This window comes from Aythya marila (genome assembly GCF_965140915.1).
Source record: "Aythya marila genome assembly, chromosome: 6".
In the NCBI taxonomy this organism is placed as follows: Eukaryota; Metazoa; Chordata; class Aves; order Anseriformes; family Anatidae; genus Aythya; species Aythya marila.
The window spans coordinates 24,780,299-24,795,106 of record NC_139047.1 but is presented as its reverse complement, the minus strand read 5'-3'; the positions used below and the strand labels follow the sequence as shown (position 1 = coordinate 24,795,106).

At 51.5% G+C, this 14,808-nt stretch overlaps 1 protein-coding gene across 4 annotated transcripts in view; it reads right to left on the bottom strand.

The window, feature by feature from the left end:
• SEMA5B (semaphorin 5B) overlaps positions 1-11,059 on the bottom strand; it is a 261,113-nt gene extending 250,054 nt beyond the window's left edge. For 3 of the 4 annotated variants that reach the window (XM_082763900.1, XM_082763904.1, XM_082763905.1), the window contains exon 1: positions 10,612-11,059. The gene's annotated coding sequence lies outside the window, so the exon portion shown is untranslated. Of the gene's footprint in view, positions 1-9,555; positions 9,656-10,611 lie in introns of those variants that run through there. The other variant, XM_082763901.1, reaches the window with a different exon arrangement.
• Between the last annotated feature and the right edge of the window lie 3,749 nt (positions 11,060-14,808).

Here is a 14,808-nt window from a genome sequence, read left to right as displayed (position 1 = left end):
CCCCTGCCTTTTAATCACGTCTATCAAGTCATTGTGACTGACAGACATGTTAGCTCTGCTATTCAAAACAAATAAGAGATGTCGAAATTATACTGCTGCATTTTAAAGAGGTACTGTCAGGTTGGAAACCTGGGGCCAACTCATGCAGTCCTGACTTGGGCAGTACGCCAATCTCAAAAGCAAATAGTCCTTGGATAAGAACTACGAGATGCGGACTGATTTCTTTCTTAAGAGAGAAATCCAGTGTTTACTTACATACATGGAATTTTTGCTACTGATATCCCTTGGTGCAGGATCAGGCCGTTATCTCTTCCGCAAATACCTCAGGCCATTCGAACTGCAGACACCAGATTATTCCCAGTTCCTCAGGCTATGTGCTTAAACCCCGGATTTGCCCAGGTAGCAGTCTGCCATGTAAATAATCCCACTGGCTCAGGGCCTTGTGCTAACTTCACTGAAGCACTTCAGCAGTTCATTTGGTCTATACGTGGAGAGAAGTCTTACTCAACCCAGGGAAGACCTTCAGAGTTTGTTGTTTTTTTTTTTTTTCCACTTTTTCAGTTGAATCAGCTCAGAATGGAAAAAAAAAAAAAAAAAAGTCTTATTATTTTACTTGTGTTTCTAATCAATTACTTCTGCGTCTCATGCTCAAACGTTTGGGAAGGTTACAATTCAACAGAAATAGAGATCTTGTTGTTTGGGGTTTTGTTTTAATTAAAACTGGAAATGCTTTTCTTGGCACTGGGTTTTGCAATAGCACAATCTTGCACACCTTATTCCGGAATGTGCCTCTGGTCCAACACCGTCCCTGTAGAGCAGGGACAAAGAGGTACAAATTTGTCCCCAAGTACTTGGACTCACATTATTTATGAGTCATCAGTCAAGCACAACTGCAGCTCCTCACTGAGGTTGCACCAGCGTAGCTGTGAGCAGAATTAAACTCTTGCACTTTTCACAGATGTCCAAGTCCTTTGAGAGCTTTGTAAATGGATAGCCAAGTACGCTGCCAGAAAACAAAGAGTTTTCATTAAATGATAACATCTTTCCAAACTAAAAACAGAAATCGGGTTACTTATGGGAAGGTTCTAGTCCTCTCAGATCACAAGTATCCCAGTTAGGGTTAGTACAGCCCAGCTGTACACTGGTGTAACTTTTGGGATAGTTAATGGTGTTTGCCTTGTGTTAGCAATCAAGAACCCAGGCCAGTAAATTCTCATTACAGGTCATTTCACTGAAATGAGTAACACTTCAAATGTTACATTTGGGTACTCCTCTGTGCACACTTTGTGCATTTGCACAAATTGCAAAGGTAGGTTTGGTTCTGCAGGACCAGGTCTTACACTCGCAAGAACAGCACGGCTGCCTCGCCAGAAATTCAGACTGAACTAAAAGAAAGAGTTTGGTTATGCCCAAGCAAAGTGCAGACAGATGTTCCGAAATTTTCCCACAGAGAGCTCCTCTGATACAACGCTGCTCTGATTTACAAGCACTGCTGCTGCTGCAGTCCTTGCCCACCTCCCAGCCATCCTCCTCTGCCAGCAAAAACATGCTGTTGTCTTTCAACACTACAGCTACTCCAGCTCTTCCCCAGGCATAAATTAAACCAGGCTGCTCATGCCAGGAGCTTCATATGCCACTATGCTTCTTTTCTGCCTTCCAACTTGATCTGCCATATAGTCTGTATTTGCTACTATCTGCTCAGTCCTGCTCTGTAATCTGTGCTGTTCCAGTTCTCCCCAGTCCCTGCAGCTGTCAGCATCATCACTCTGTCTTCTTTGGCCACTAACATCCTCAGGAAGTGTTCAAAGAGCCATCGGGCTGACATAAGGATTGAAAAACCACAGAAGAACCCAGTGTAATACTGCAGTATCACAGAGAAATTAAGAGCTGGCTTGATTGCAGTTCACAAGTACTTCCACCGCAAGCAAATGGGATGCTCTGCTCTCCAGATGAGAGCATAACAAGCCCAAGAAGCTAGCAACTGAGAAAGTAAGAGGCAATATAACCGTGAGGGCTGCTGAATTTTTAACATTTAACCAAGAACTGCAGGATGTTCTCGTCCTTCAGAAATATTTAAATCAAAATTGGGTGCTTGTTTAGAGTAAATGACCAGCTTGAAGTTGACTCAGCTCAGGGAAGTCCGGTGGCCTCAGGGAAGACAGAGAAAATGACTGAAAGCAATTTTCTGGAGTCCTCATCCATCCCTGTGGGAGGAGGGATTTGGATGGGGAGGAATCCCTGGAAACTAAAGTAAAACGTAAACTAAAGGGTGAAATGCTAAAATCTCTGGTTCACACATGTTCACCCACGAGTCAATAAGTGATTCATCCGAGTAAAGACTAAATGACCATCAGAGAGACTGCTTACCTAAATCCTGTCGTCTGCAAATCTGCCAATGGGTTTTCAATGAAAAATTAAATTTAGATTTGTCAGCCTCGACACGCTTTGTCTTTATGAATCTAAGAACGAAATATAACATCGGGAGTAATCTTATGCAGTCTCCCTAACTAATTCAGCATCCTGGATGCCTCAGCTTATGAATATTACAGAGAGGTTCCTGGCAAAGAAGGATGGCACAGGAACTTCAGCCTTCGTAAAATTAACTCATACCAGCTATTCTCAGTAGCATCATCATTATCTGTGAAACTCTGCTCAAATGAAGAATCAATAAATAAATAGGAAGAAGAAATTTGGGGGAAAAAATGAAGTGCTATTAGCATTCCGGGAGTATAATAAACTCATAATTTTCTGAAGCGAAGCAGCGAAGCCTGGATTTGCAAAGCAACCCCAGACAAGAAGGTGTGCAAAGCTCGTTCCAAATATAAGTTGTTTTAATATTTCAAAGACCCATTAGAGGGAACACACAGCATTAGCAATATCATGTTTTGTATTCCTGATGTACAGTCCTGTGCAAATACCGGAGATATGTAGTAAATTACTCTCTTGGGAACAATTTCTGTTGGTTAAGGGGGAAAAATGTTAAATTTTAAAGATGTTAATCACTTGCTTTTGTTTTAATTCAATCCATATAGATGCGTGTGCACGTGCTTATATGAAAGTACATAACACAGGAATGATCCCTGCTTCGTCTGCAAAATGTGGGGCCAGTTGTGCACCTGCAATCATTTTCTCAAGCTGCAGTCACCCCAATGAAGTGAACTTCTTGGGTGAGTGGAGCATTTGCAGGACCAGGTACCATCACCAGGTACCCTCCTGGCAATGTTTAGCAAGGAGGTAAGTGCGTAGCCTTGGAAGGCACGAGCCTACAGCTCTGATCCAAGAAAGCAGTGAGATGAAGCATTTAATTCACGGGATGTAGCCACGTATTTGGAGTTAAGGATGTGAGTAAGCATTTCCAGGGGTTGTAACCTTACCTCTGCCACTAGCTCACTGTGTGACCTCGAGCAAGTCATGTAACACCCGACTTTTCACAGATGTCAAAGTCTAATTCCTACTGATTTCAGTCCCTGGCAATCCCTCCTACCTGGCGCCCATCTGCCTCCTTACGCTTCGTGATATCTTTAACAGACGAGCACAAAATGCTCCGGGCCCTTGTCCTTCTGTGCCTCAGTTTCTCTCCTGATGACTTTTACTTCTGACTGCCTAGCACTGTCGTCAAAACAGAACTAAAGGGGAGTTGCACTCTCTTACCACTTAATTATCGTCACAAATCAGGACCTGTGGAATTCCTTATAATTTGCATTACGTACTTGACAGCATCCTCCATCAGCAACGAAAAGCAGCTCAGAGCTGAAGTCACAGTGCACGGTCCTATTTTGCTCATGCTGAATAAGGTATGCATCTCTCAGCTGTTTCATCCTACCACAAGCCACTAATGGTCTTTTATTTTAAATAGGTGGTTTCTGGCTGCAATTACCAGCAAAAGCTGAGCTCTCTCAGACAGGAGGAGCACCTTGGGCGCAGGCAGGAACCGAGCCTCAGCTTTGTATTTCTAATGAAAATGCCCTTCAGATGTGGAGCGGACCCCAAAAAGGTCGGAGAGTGAAATATTAAGTGATTTATAAATGCAGACTGATTGCCCCGTCCAAATCATGTGTTTGAAAATCTCCTTCTGGCAGACAGTCGCCTTCAATCAGGAAGAGAGAGCAGAGAAAGGAACGTGAGGCAGAGCGGGGGGATCTGTAATCACTCTAACAAACTTCTGAGCCCTTGCCAAGTTTTCCTTCCCTGCATTATACAGACAGGCTCCAGAACGCGCCTCTCGCTCGGCGTTCTTGAATTTACTGTATTAGCCTGTCAAACTGAATTATCCAGGGTGAACTTCCTACCCTTTCCTTTCTCGTCTTCTTTTTTCCCCACTAATCTTTGATCTATTGTAAATCAGCATTGCAGGAGATAAATAAGCAACCTTTAGCTGGAACCGCAGGCTGAACAGCTTCCACGTGGCCAGCAAACACAGCAGAGATTCAACCTGTACAGCAGGCCGGCCGCGGGCAGCATCCTCCTCCCTCCAAGGGCTGGCCCCAGACCCTTCCACACTGGGTCCCTAATCCAACACCTGAGCTGTGCAGATGGTCCCAGAGCCCGCTCAAAGCCCTTTTGGAGTCACCAGGAACCTCCCCAGCCAGGTGAGCTGCTTGGCCCTGCTTCTGCTGCAAGAACGAGGATTTGGCCAAGGCCTCGTCCAGGGTCTGCTCCCTGCCCCTCGAGAGCATCCTCCCCTTCTCAGAGAGCATCCTCCCCTCCTCAGGTAACCACCCATACCTGTCACAGCCGTGCTGGAAACGCCAGCTCCTTCCCTACTTTTGCACCACGTCTGAAACTTTCCCTGTCGTCCCTTCAGATGCAGTTTAAGGTATTTTTTTCATTTTTACTCCACATCAGTAACCTGTACAGGGCTCGCACTTGAAATGAAAAATACTACTTTTAAAATGACAAACACTGAACGCAGGACATTTGTTACCACTAAAAAAAGCCCTCTCTGTCTATGGAGGAGCATAATTCATTCACTGCTACATGCACCCACATTCTCTCCCGGGAGTTTCACAAATTCGCATGCACTCCCAGCACTAAATTTTGCATTTCAATCTAGGCATTAGCTATAAAAGATGTGTAAAATCTCATGTAGTCAGACAGAAGCAGCTCCCTATTGGCTACATAATAAGCATCTTAGGTGGCTCCAGGGTATAAAATTATTCCAAAAGGGGTGTGGAAAAAATTACACCGCATAAATTGATTCCAGATCCACCTGTTCCAGGTGCCAGCAAATTTATTTTGCTAAAGCCATCTGCTTGTCTTAAGAGCTAACAGTTTTTGAAGACTATGGCACGAGCAATCTGCAAAATACACAAACTTCGGAAGCCACAGACCCTTAAACTGCAAAAGGCTCGAAGACTGCCTAAGCAGGACGCGGGTGCAGGCAGCATCTCAGCTCGCTGTCTGATCCTCTCCTCCGTAGCACAGAGGGCTCGAGGCTGCCGGGGGGACCCGTTTTGCAGCGCCAGATCCCCACAGGCTGCTCCCAATTGCTGAGGCTGCCTCGCGGATACGAAGCCGTGATTGAGGCTTTGAGTTCAGCGCAGCGCTCGGCCGAGATCACATCGATCACCGCGCCTCTTCTCCGCAGGTTGCCGTGTCCCAGATGGTCACACGGTGCCGCACAATGGGCAAAGTCAACCCTTTGAAACCAGCACGCTGCAATTCAGAAGGCTTTTAGCGACAGCCTAATGGAGAACACGCTACATATGGGGACTACCAAGCCCCGAAGCATTTTGCCTGCTGCACACAGCAGAGACCCACAGGGCCCCATATTTATTGGGGTCTGAGGGAGCAGGATGCTGATTCCTGGAGAAATGTTAACGAGAACCAAGAACGTGCAGCACCTTACAAGACCGGGCGTATGGGAAGAAACTATCCCCTGCTCTCTCCACAAATGACCCCTTGCTGAAAAGCAATGAAATTACACAGATGACTTAGAAACTCGCGAGGTGTTCACAACTGATTTGAGGATTAAGACGAGCAATCAGCGTGTTTACTTACGATCTCATTTAAAGCTCACTACAAAGTAAATAAAGACACACCGGGCCTTAACCAGCACAGTGCTTCGGGGTGTGCCTAATTACAAGCACACCAATAGCCCCGTCGCCAATTTGGAGTCAGCTGCTGTAACTCGGTGACATCCTTCACATGCAAATTACCTGCCAGGCTCATTGCAGCCCGGCACAGTTTGCTTTGCAGACACACATTAGGTAACAGCGGTACCCAAAGCACCGCCACTCGCGTCGGAAAATCACTTGGAGCTATTCTGCCCGGGCCTTAAAAGCGAGAGCTTTGTGCCAGCGCAGCAGCAGAGGTAACTCTGGGAGTCGTAGTGCTGTAGTCAAGGAGACCTTGCACACGGAGAGCCGCCCTCCTGCCTTCCCAGCTCTGCTGCTCGCACGCTTGGAGCCCGGGCTGAGGAACAAGGGCTGCCAGGCAGTGTTTTTTGGACACCCATGAGAACAGAGGTGAAATAAATACCGAGGCAAACCGTGCTTGCAGAATAACCCCCAGCAAGGAAGGCACTGTCCACGGGAGCTGCAGGCTCCAGTACCTGTCAAAGCCTCGTTTCTCGCATGCTGCCACAGAAACTAATGAAAATTGCAACCGTGGGCAGAAATGGGATGAGTTTGGGTACTGGGAGTGCTGGAAGTCAGCAGCCCACAGCGCAAAGGGAAGAGGAACAATGACATACAGTAAGACCAGTGAGTTTTTCCTCCTTAAAAAGAAAAAAAAAGGCAACAGAGCAGTAACAAAGAACTGTTATTTGATTCTCAAAGTCAACAGCACTCTTATGAACACTGCCCCTTTCAAGGCACAGCAGGGACAGCACACTCGTACCCCACGGCCTGTGTCCGTGGAGTTTAACACCGACACAAAGAACAAGGATGCAGCCCAAAAGGGCACTAAACGACCAGGATGCGACCCACAAGAGTGGCAGTTCACCCTCGCAGCATTCAGTCTGTAAGACGTAAGTCCAGCCCCCAAAACTCAACTCTGCAATCTCAGCAGGTCGTGACACCAACTCCACCCCAAGAGAATGGCCCCAAATTGCTCCCACCGCTACCTGCATCCGATTCACCCTGCCTCGGTCCTACACCAGGAGTCGGGGATGCTCTGAGCCGAGGCAAACCCAGCTGCTGCCTTCACACTGGGCAGCACCTGCACTGTGGGGCTGGGCACTGCTCCGACAGCGGGACGTGGCTGTGGTGCCGGGCGGCTCCCCGTCCCTTACTGTTCTCCATCCCTTATCACTCCCCATCCCTTATCACTCCCCACCCAGGGCCAGGCTGTTCCCGAGACCCAGCACGGCTTCCCCACGAGAGACCCTCTGCAACACCCCTCAGTAAAAAATTAACTAGGGGGTGGTGATCCGATGGTTCCCGGCGTGCGGATAAATACAAGGTGAGAAGGCTCTGGACGCCTTCTAAGAGCAGTATTTTGTATGCCGGATCGATAGATTTCTCTCGGCTGGAAGCAAATGAGTTCTCAAACAAAGTTAAATTTAGAAGAGAAAGTGTTCATTTTTCTCGCTAAGGAAAGCAGCAATGGCAATTCCTCAAAGGGCATTTATAGGACCGGCACTCCACGCCTGGGGCCTCACCACCCCTGCCTAAAATCAGCGGTGTAAGCGTGGGTTAGGGTTACTGCTGCTCACTTAACATGAACCCAAGTGGCTCTGAATTCAGGCGGTGTTCTCCCACATGGCCGAGCCTTCCCTGGCCAGGCTGGCACACGGAAGCGATGCAGCCCTGAAATAAAGCACCAGCTTTGATCCTGCCTCATTTGCGCCCCCAATTAGCTCCGCTGCCTCCTGTGTAAGGAACCACCTGAGTGAGGGTTTCCGGACAACAGCCCCAGCGCCCGGGTCCCGGCAGAAACAGCTCGCATCGGTCCTGGAGGCAGGGAGGCAGCTGCAGAGCGCATCGCTTTGTGGCATTGTTTGATACTGCCCCCTTTTGCCAAACAGCAAGGCAACAGCCTCGGCTGCACAGAAACTTTTCAGGCAGTGTGGTTGTTTCCAGCCAAGCACACTCCTGCAGATGGTCGCGTTTAACCCTAGCGCGGCTGCTCAGGCGATCACCAAGCCTGGCTGCGGGCGCACCGCGTTGCTCCAGCCCCGTTGAGCATCCATCGCACAGCCGCTGCTCTCCGAGGACGTGTCCCCTACCAAGGGCTGAGCGTGTCCCAGCCTGAGTCCTGCAGGACTTTTCCGACCGACTCCAGGGTGAGTTACAGAGAAGCACAGACCGTAAAGCCCAGGTGTACGTTCCCCTAAGCCAGCTTTCTGTTTGGAGAATAAACAGCGATCGTACCACGCTACCAATACCATTTTGCTTGGGCACTTGCTTAGTCTTGCTGCAAACAACCAGAAGCCCATGGCACCACCTGCATGGGGTCCCTCTTGGGCTGTGCAGGCTCCTCGTGGACCCGTCCCCACGCCACCTCCTGCAGCCTGTGGGATCCGAGGGGGCCACCCCGACACAGCTCCTTCCCCACGCAGCCCCTCACCCCCTGCATCCTCCTGCTCCAGCCCTTTGTCTCCCGGGGCTGTTCTTTTTCCCCGGCTGGAGTTTGCTCCTTTTTCTCCTCGCCGGCTGCCCCAGCTCGGTGCGGGGAGGGAGGGAGGTCAGGGAGGGCAGCCACTGCCAACGCCAGCGGTCCCACGGGCTGGGGGCCGAACAAAGCCAACATCTATGTGCTGAGCCCCCCTGACTCCAGGATTAACGTGTCGCTGGCGGGGTGGACAAAAACTTAATCTCTTCGAGGAAAGAAGGCAAGATACAGGGAGAGGGGAAAAGAAGAAATAAAGGGAGAGAAATTGCCTCCACGGCACTGAAAACGCAAAGATCCCCTCCTGCAGCCTGCCTCGTGCACAGCCAGCTTAGCCCAGTCTGAACAGAAAAAGTTTGAGCCCGAAAGGGAGAGAAAAATGAAGGAAAAAGATACGGACGGTTCGAGTGGCTGTTTGAAAAGAAAACCTCTGTTAAAAAATCCCGAGTAATCTGCTTAAACACCAGCAGGTTTTTTCTTTTCCCCATTGCCTTCTTCTCTGCAGTTTATGACCAGTTTTCTCCCTTGGGTGCTTACAACTCACACATATAATCAAGAGCACTTTGCTGTGTGAGTAGCTTGTTCCAGCTCCTCGCACTCCTCCTCCTTGCCTTCGCTCACCCCGGATCTCCACTGATCTCCAGCAGCAGTGGGAATCAAAGCCCATTATAACTTTTAGCCTAGTTGGGCTCTATTTTATTCGCAGTGCAGGCAGCTTGGGGTCTCAGCCTACCGCCGAACCCATCCGGAGGCAGAGAGAGCTAACCTCTTGCCGCTCAGACTATAATTTAGGAGCAGTGTTTTCTGTAATGAGAGGGCACATTTGCACAACAAAAAATGAAACTTTACTATGATCCCAAACCGATATACCCAGACATAAATAGTTCAAGGAAAAGAAGGAAGAGGGAAAAAAAAAAAAAAAAAAAAAAAAAAAAAGGACTTGGCATCTACCATGTTTGGAGACCTTGTTTTAGGACAGGAAATTATCTAAAAGAGTCTAACCTGAGCCAGCTGAGGACAGCGAGCCTTCAGGACACAGATACTCCCCTGCACTCCGCCTAACGCCCGTGAGCAGCCAGGTTGGGCACCGACTTGGCAAGCACACCTTTTGTTTGTTTCCTCCGAGGCGTAGCAGCAAACACGCTCCTGGGCAGCACCGCGGAGCAGATGGCAGTGTTGGAAAATACACATCTCCAACTTTTGGTGTGGGTGTCGGCGCTGGATCCGCAAGGGTTGTTCCTGGGAATCCCCCTTCTCCCCCCCCCGCCCCACAAGTTTCTAACAATACGCGGAGCGAAGGAGCTGCACAAGGCTCTCTGCTTCCCTCTCCCTCTCCCCTTCGCTTTTGATCTCCATCAGGACGTGAGCTGAAATTTAATGGGCCACCCCTACCACAAAGACAAATTACCATCTGAAAAAAAAAATAATAATTTAATATCCCTCCATCCAAGCCATCCGGCTCCCCACCACCGCACCCCTTCCCTCCCTCGCAGCCCCGCTCAGCGGGTTTCGGGAGAGCCGGGAAGGTGCTGGGGAGGGGGACAGAAAGAGGAACGAAGCCACCTCCGGGGCCACCTCCTAGCTCCGGGACTGCCAGCCCAGCCCCGCGTGGGGCCACGAGCGCACCCTCACACCCCGCAGGGGGTCCCTGGACCCCGTAGGGCGTCTCAATGCCCTGCAGGGTGTGCATTCACCCGTGGGGTGTCCCCATACCCTGGAGGGTGTCCCCACGCTCTGCAGAGTGTCCCTAAACCCCGTAGGGTGTCCCCATGCTCTGCAGTGTCCCCACACCCTGTGGGGTATCCCCATGAACACAGGGTGTCCCGATGCCCTGCAGAGTGTCCCCATGCCCCGCAGAGTGTCCCTACACCCCGCTGGGTGTCCCCGCGCTCCGCAGGGTGTCCTTACACCCCACAGCGTCCCCCAAGCCCCGTAGGGTGTCCCCACACCCCGGAGGGTGCCCCGACGCCCCGCAGGGTGCCCCCCGGCCCCTCTCCCCCTCCGCAGCACGAAGTTTGCTCTCCCACCTCCCTCCCCCGGCCCCGGCGCGGTGCTTACGGGGTGTCGGCGGGGCTCCGGCTGCGGGGCTCAGCGGCACATCGCGCTCCGGCTGCCGCTGGAGGCCGGCGGGGAGCGGCGGCTGGCCCCACGGCTGGCCCCACGGCTCAGCCCCACGGCTCAGCCCCACGGCCCCGGGCTCAGGGAGCTCCGGCCCGGGCCATGCGAGGCGAGGAGGCGGCGGCGGCGATGCGGGGAGCCGCGAAGTCGGGCCCCGGGTCCTGCCCCGCGCTCCGCCGGCTCTTCCCGGCGGCTGCGAGCAGCGCGGCTCCAACTCTTGCCATCGGAGAGCGGGGGGAGGAGGAGGAGGAGGAGGAGGAGGAGGCGGAGGAGGAGGAGGAGGAGGTAGGGGAGGAGGAGGGAGCTAGGGGCTGGCGGCTCCGGCTCTCCCCGGTGGCAGCCGAGGGGCTCCCAGCGCAGGGGGCGCGGAGCGAGGGGGAAGGAGAGGGGAAGGGGGCGAGGGCAGGCACGGGGAGGGCTGCAGCGGGAGAAGGGCGGACGGTGGGAGGGGGCCCCAAATTTTTTTTGGGGGGGGGGTCAAAGTTTGGGCTCCGGTCCCCCGTGCCTCTGGAGGCCGGGGGGCATTGCCGGCGGAGGGCCTCGGCTCTTTCTTTCGCTGCCGGAGCCTCCGACAGGGCGGCCTGCGCGATGGCGCTGCGTGGGGGTGCGTGCATAATGAGCCGGGGGTTATTTTATTTTATTTTATTTCATTTTACTTTTTTATTATTTTTTTTGTTTCTTCCCCACGCGGAGCCGGCCACTGATGCTCTGTAAAACCAGCGGCACCGTGCCGGGGGTCCGGCCGGGGTGGCAGGGGGCTCCCCCGGGTCAAAGTCACGGCACAGAGGCGCTCCTTACCCCAGATGTGATTATTTGCCCCGTCTTCATTTCTCCGTTCTGTAGTCGAGTAACTAGCACTACTTCCCCTCATGCTGGAGCACGTTTTTGGATACAGTTTGCCTGAAATGGACAATTCGTAATTTACGTTTTCCATCCGATTTCCACGTTAAAACACGCACCGCGAAGTTGAGGGCAGGGAGCGGGTGCAGGCTGAGCGCAGCGTGGCTCTGGGTCCTGCCCAGACCTCGGGTACAAGGATGTGCCTCGACTCGGGCAGAGCCTGAAGGGTGCTGAGCAAGCAGCCCCGGGCACGGCAGCATCTCCTCTGCCCTCTGTTTCCACCCCCATCTCTTCTAAAGTCCTACAGAAAAACCCGCACTGATTTGTTGGTACAGCATCTTCTTGGGGTATTTGTATTAATTTCGACGTGAATAGTAAATAACTGTTGAGCTCATCCGTTTCGCTAATAAGCAGGATGATATCTTTCAATTTAGTAAATTAAATAATGACATACAGTGTTGGGAGCAGGATGCGGCGCGGGTTGGTACCGCTGTGGCAGGGCCGTGCTGGATTTTCCCTTTTCTTTTTTTTCCTCCCCAGTCCTGCTGCAGAGCGGGTGCTTTGCTCACCCAGGTCTCGGGGGCAGGACCCCAAAAAGACCCCCAAAGCTCTGCCTTTCTTCCTCCTGAGACCTGCAAATTAGGCACTGAGCAGCGAGCAGTGAGTAGCATGAAACGAGGTAAACTAAGGGGGTGCCCCCCCTCTGTCAGCATTTAAAGATCTCTGGAGAGCGCTTTCCTATTAAAAATTGTTTGCCCGAAAATCCCCCATCGTTTCCCTGCTCCTGTTTTGCTGTTTTGCCCTGCAGAGCTGGCAGTCCTGCTGGCCATGTGCATTGCTCAGAGACCCCCGAGCGAAGGTACCAGTAAAGTCCTGGGCTGTTTTTTGGCCTTTCAGTCTGGATGCTGTAATGGGGACACACGGCAGGACCCCTCCAAACCTCTGCCCCACCCGGGAAACCACTGACTCCTTTCGGTAGCAGCCATCTGATGCAAAGCAATACAATCCTGCTTCTTCAAAAAAAGAAGTGGCAAGTTAAAATCGGGGCGCTGGGCGCCCGGTGAGCTGTCCCCACCAACTTTTCCCACCTCCAAACCCTACAGCTGGGCAGGGCGGGCCGGGCCGGGCCGGCTCTCACCGCTAGGTGCTGCTGGTGCCTCCCGATGCGCCTGCAGCCGCGGCTGCCGGCCGGCCCGGAGCCCCCTGCCCAGGGCTAGGGGGGGAAAAAAGGGGGTCCCGGGGCAGTGGGGGGCACCTCGCTGCCTGCAGGGTGCTGGGAGGGCTGGGTGAAATGGGGCACAGCCCCCAGGCACAGCTGGGCGCGGGTATGGGGCTGTGGGGTGGGTAGCAGAAGCTCGCTGCTGAGCCCGGGTGTAAAACGGGGATCTGGGGGGGCTGAGGACAGCGGAGCTGGGCTTGTGGTGGGTCAGGTCACCCCAAGACAGCCCCCGAATTGCAGCCGGTGTTGCAATTTGCCTGCCGAAGCAGGGCAGGCTGCGTTGATCTGCAGGAAATCAAGCCGGCATGGCTGGGCGGGCTGCACGGCGCTGGGTTTAGGGCAGATGGGGAGGAAAATCTCCAGTCTGCCCTCATCACCCGGAGGCTGGGCGGCAGCGCTTGCCCCCGCTTGATCCCTAGACCGTGACTCCGCAGCGGCAGTGGTGTTAGAAAAGCGATTTTGCTGTAGGTGGCCAGAGCATTTCACACGGCGTGAGGGAAGGGGAAGGGGTGCACGTCAGTGACAAGACTTTAAAACGATGCTTAAATGTAGAGCACACGCGTTCAGGTGGTCACTTCAGCACCTGCCTACGGGTTTTTACCTCCCTGGTGCACTGCAAGGGGGGAAGGAGGGCTGCCACGAAGGAAACACTCGCACCAGAGGCAGCGAAATGTTCTCTGCAACTTTGTGCTGATGCAGGCGGCTGCTCGGAGCTCCTAGACGGCGCGGTGTGTCCTCAAAAGGGAGAAAACGCCCTTCTAAGTACAATATCAGCAAATGCTCAAACGAAATGGCATGCAGCACTGGTGATAGTAAGCATTATCCTGAATATTTAGATCTAGATCTGAAGCCAAGTGGCCATTAGCCATTAAATATTTAGGTACAGGGCTTTTTTTTTTTTTTTTTTTTTCTTGAATTTAAAATAGGTTGCTAAATAGTCACAGTTGTGGTTTCCAGGCTCTGGCTGGTGGCGACAGTAATGTTTTAATTTATACTAAAGAAAAGGCAAAGTTAAATCCATGACACAAAGTGAGAGTCAGATGACCTGAAAGCAGGAGAATACAAATGAGCTCCCTGGAGAGAAAGGGCTGTGATGGAACAAATAGAATAATACAGAGGGATGACTTGACACTATCACCGCAGCGACTGTATTTCACTTCTTTGGAAAGAAATGAAATGAGCTTAAATTGGGACAACTGCTTTATTTCAGAGAACTCTATCTGAAGCCCCTGCTGCCTACAAATAAGTGATACACAATTGTTTTCCGCCCTGAAGACAGGTACTGTTAATTGCCAATTTTCATACGTCGCGTGACACAGCGAAGTCAGCAAATGTCCTGGCAGTCAGCAGAGGCAGGCCTGAGTATTCCCACCGAGGCTCACAAGGGGAGGGAGGTCCCTGTTTGCAGAAAAAGACTCATCAGACGTCCAGGCTGAGTTAACTACATGGTACAGCAGAAGGAGGGAATGTTACCCCGAGACACTTGTCACTGCCCGCTGAGCATCCACATGTGTACGGCGCCTAGCAGTCACCTATTTTTGGCAAGTAAAAGGAACAGTGAAAAATTAGTCTTGAACAACACCGTTAAGAGGTTTGATGCCACATCAGAAACTGCTTTTTTCCCTCCTCTAACTCAAGCTCTGAGGCCACAGGCTGTGTTTATTAGAAATTACTTCTGCCTTGAGACTGGAAGTTGGAAACCTACCACAGAAGATCCTATTGTGTTCTAAGATATTTATTACCTGAAGGACTGAAAACTTCCTCGGTAAACACATGCGGGATTATTTTTCTCGGGGGACATCGGGACCTTTACAATTAGACTTAAACTTTAATTTAAAGAGATGTTTTCTGGCACATAAGACATCTCACTGAACACTCTGTACAAGGTCTGGATTTGAATAGAAAGTGAATTCAGGCCCGTTCCCAGCTTATCCACTGCCTTCATACCCAACATCAGGTAATTCAGCTTAAACAGGAGCTCAACACTTGCAATTTGCCTTTACAGCCTTTGCAGTATCTTGCCCTATTCTGTTTTAAAGGTTTACAGGGTCTGCTTATACAACAAACTGCTGTACCCA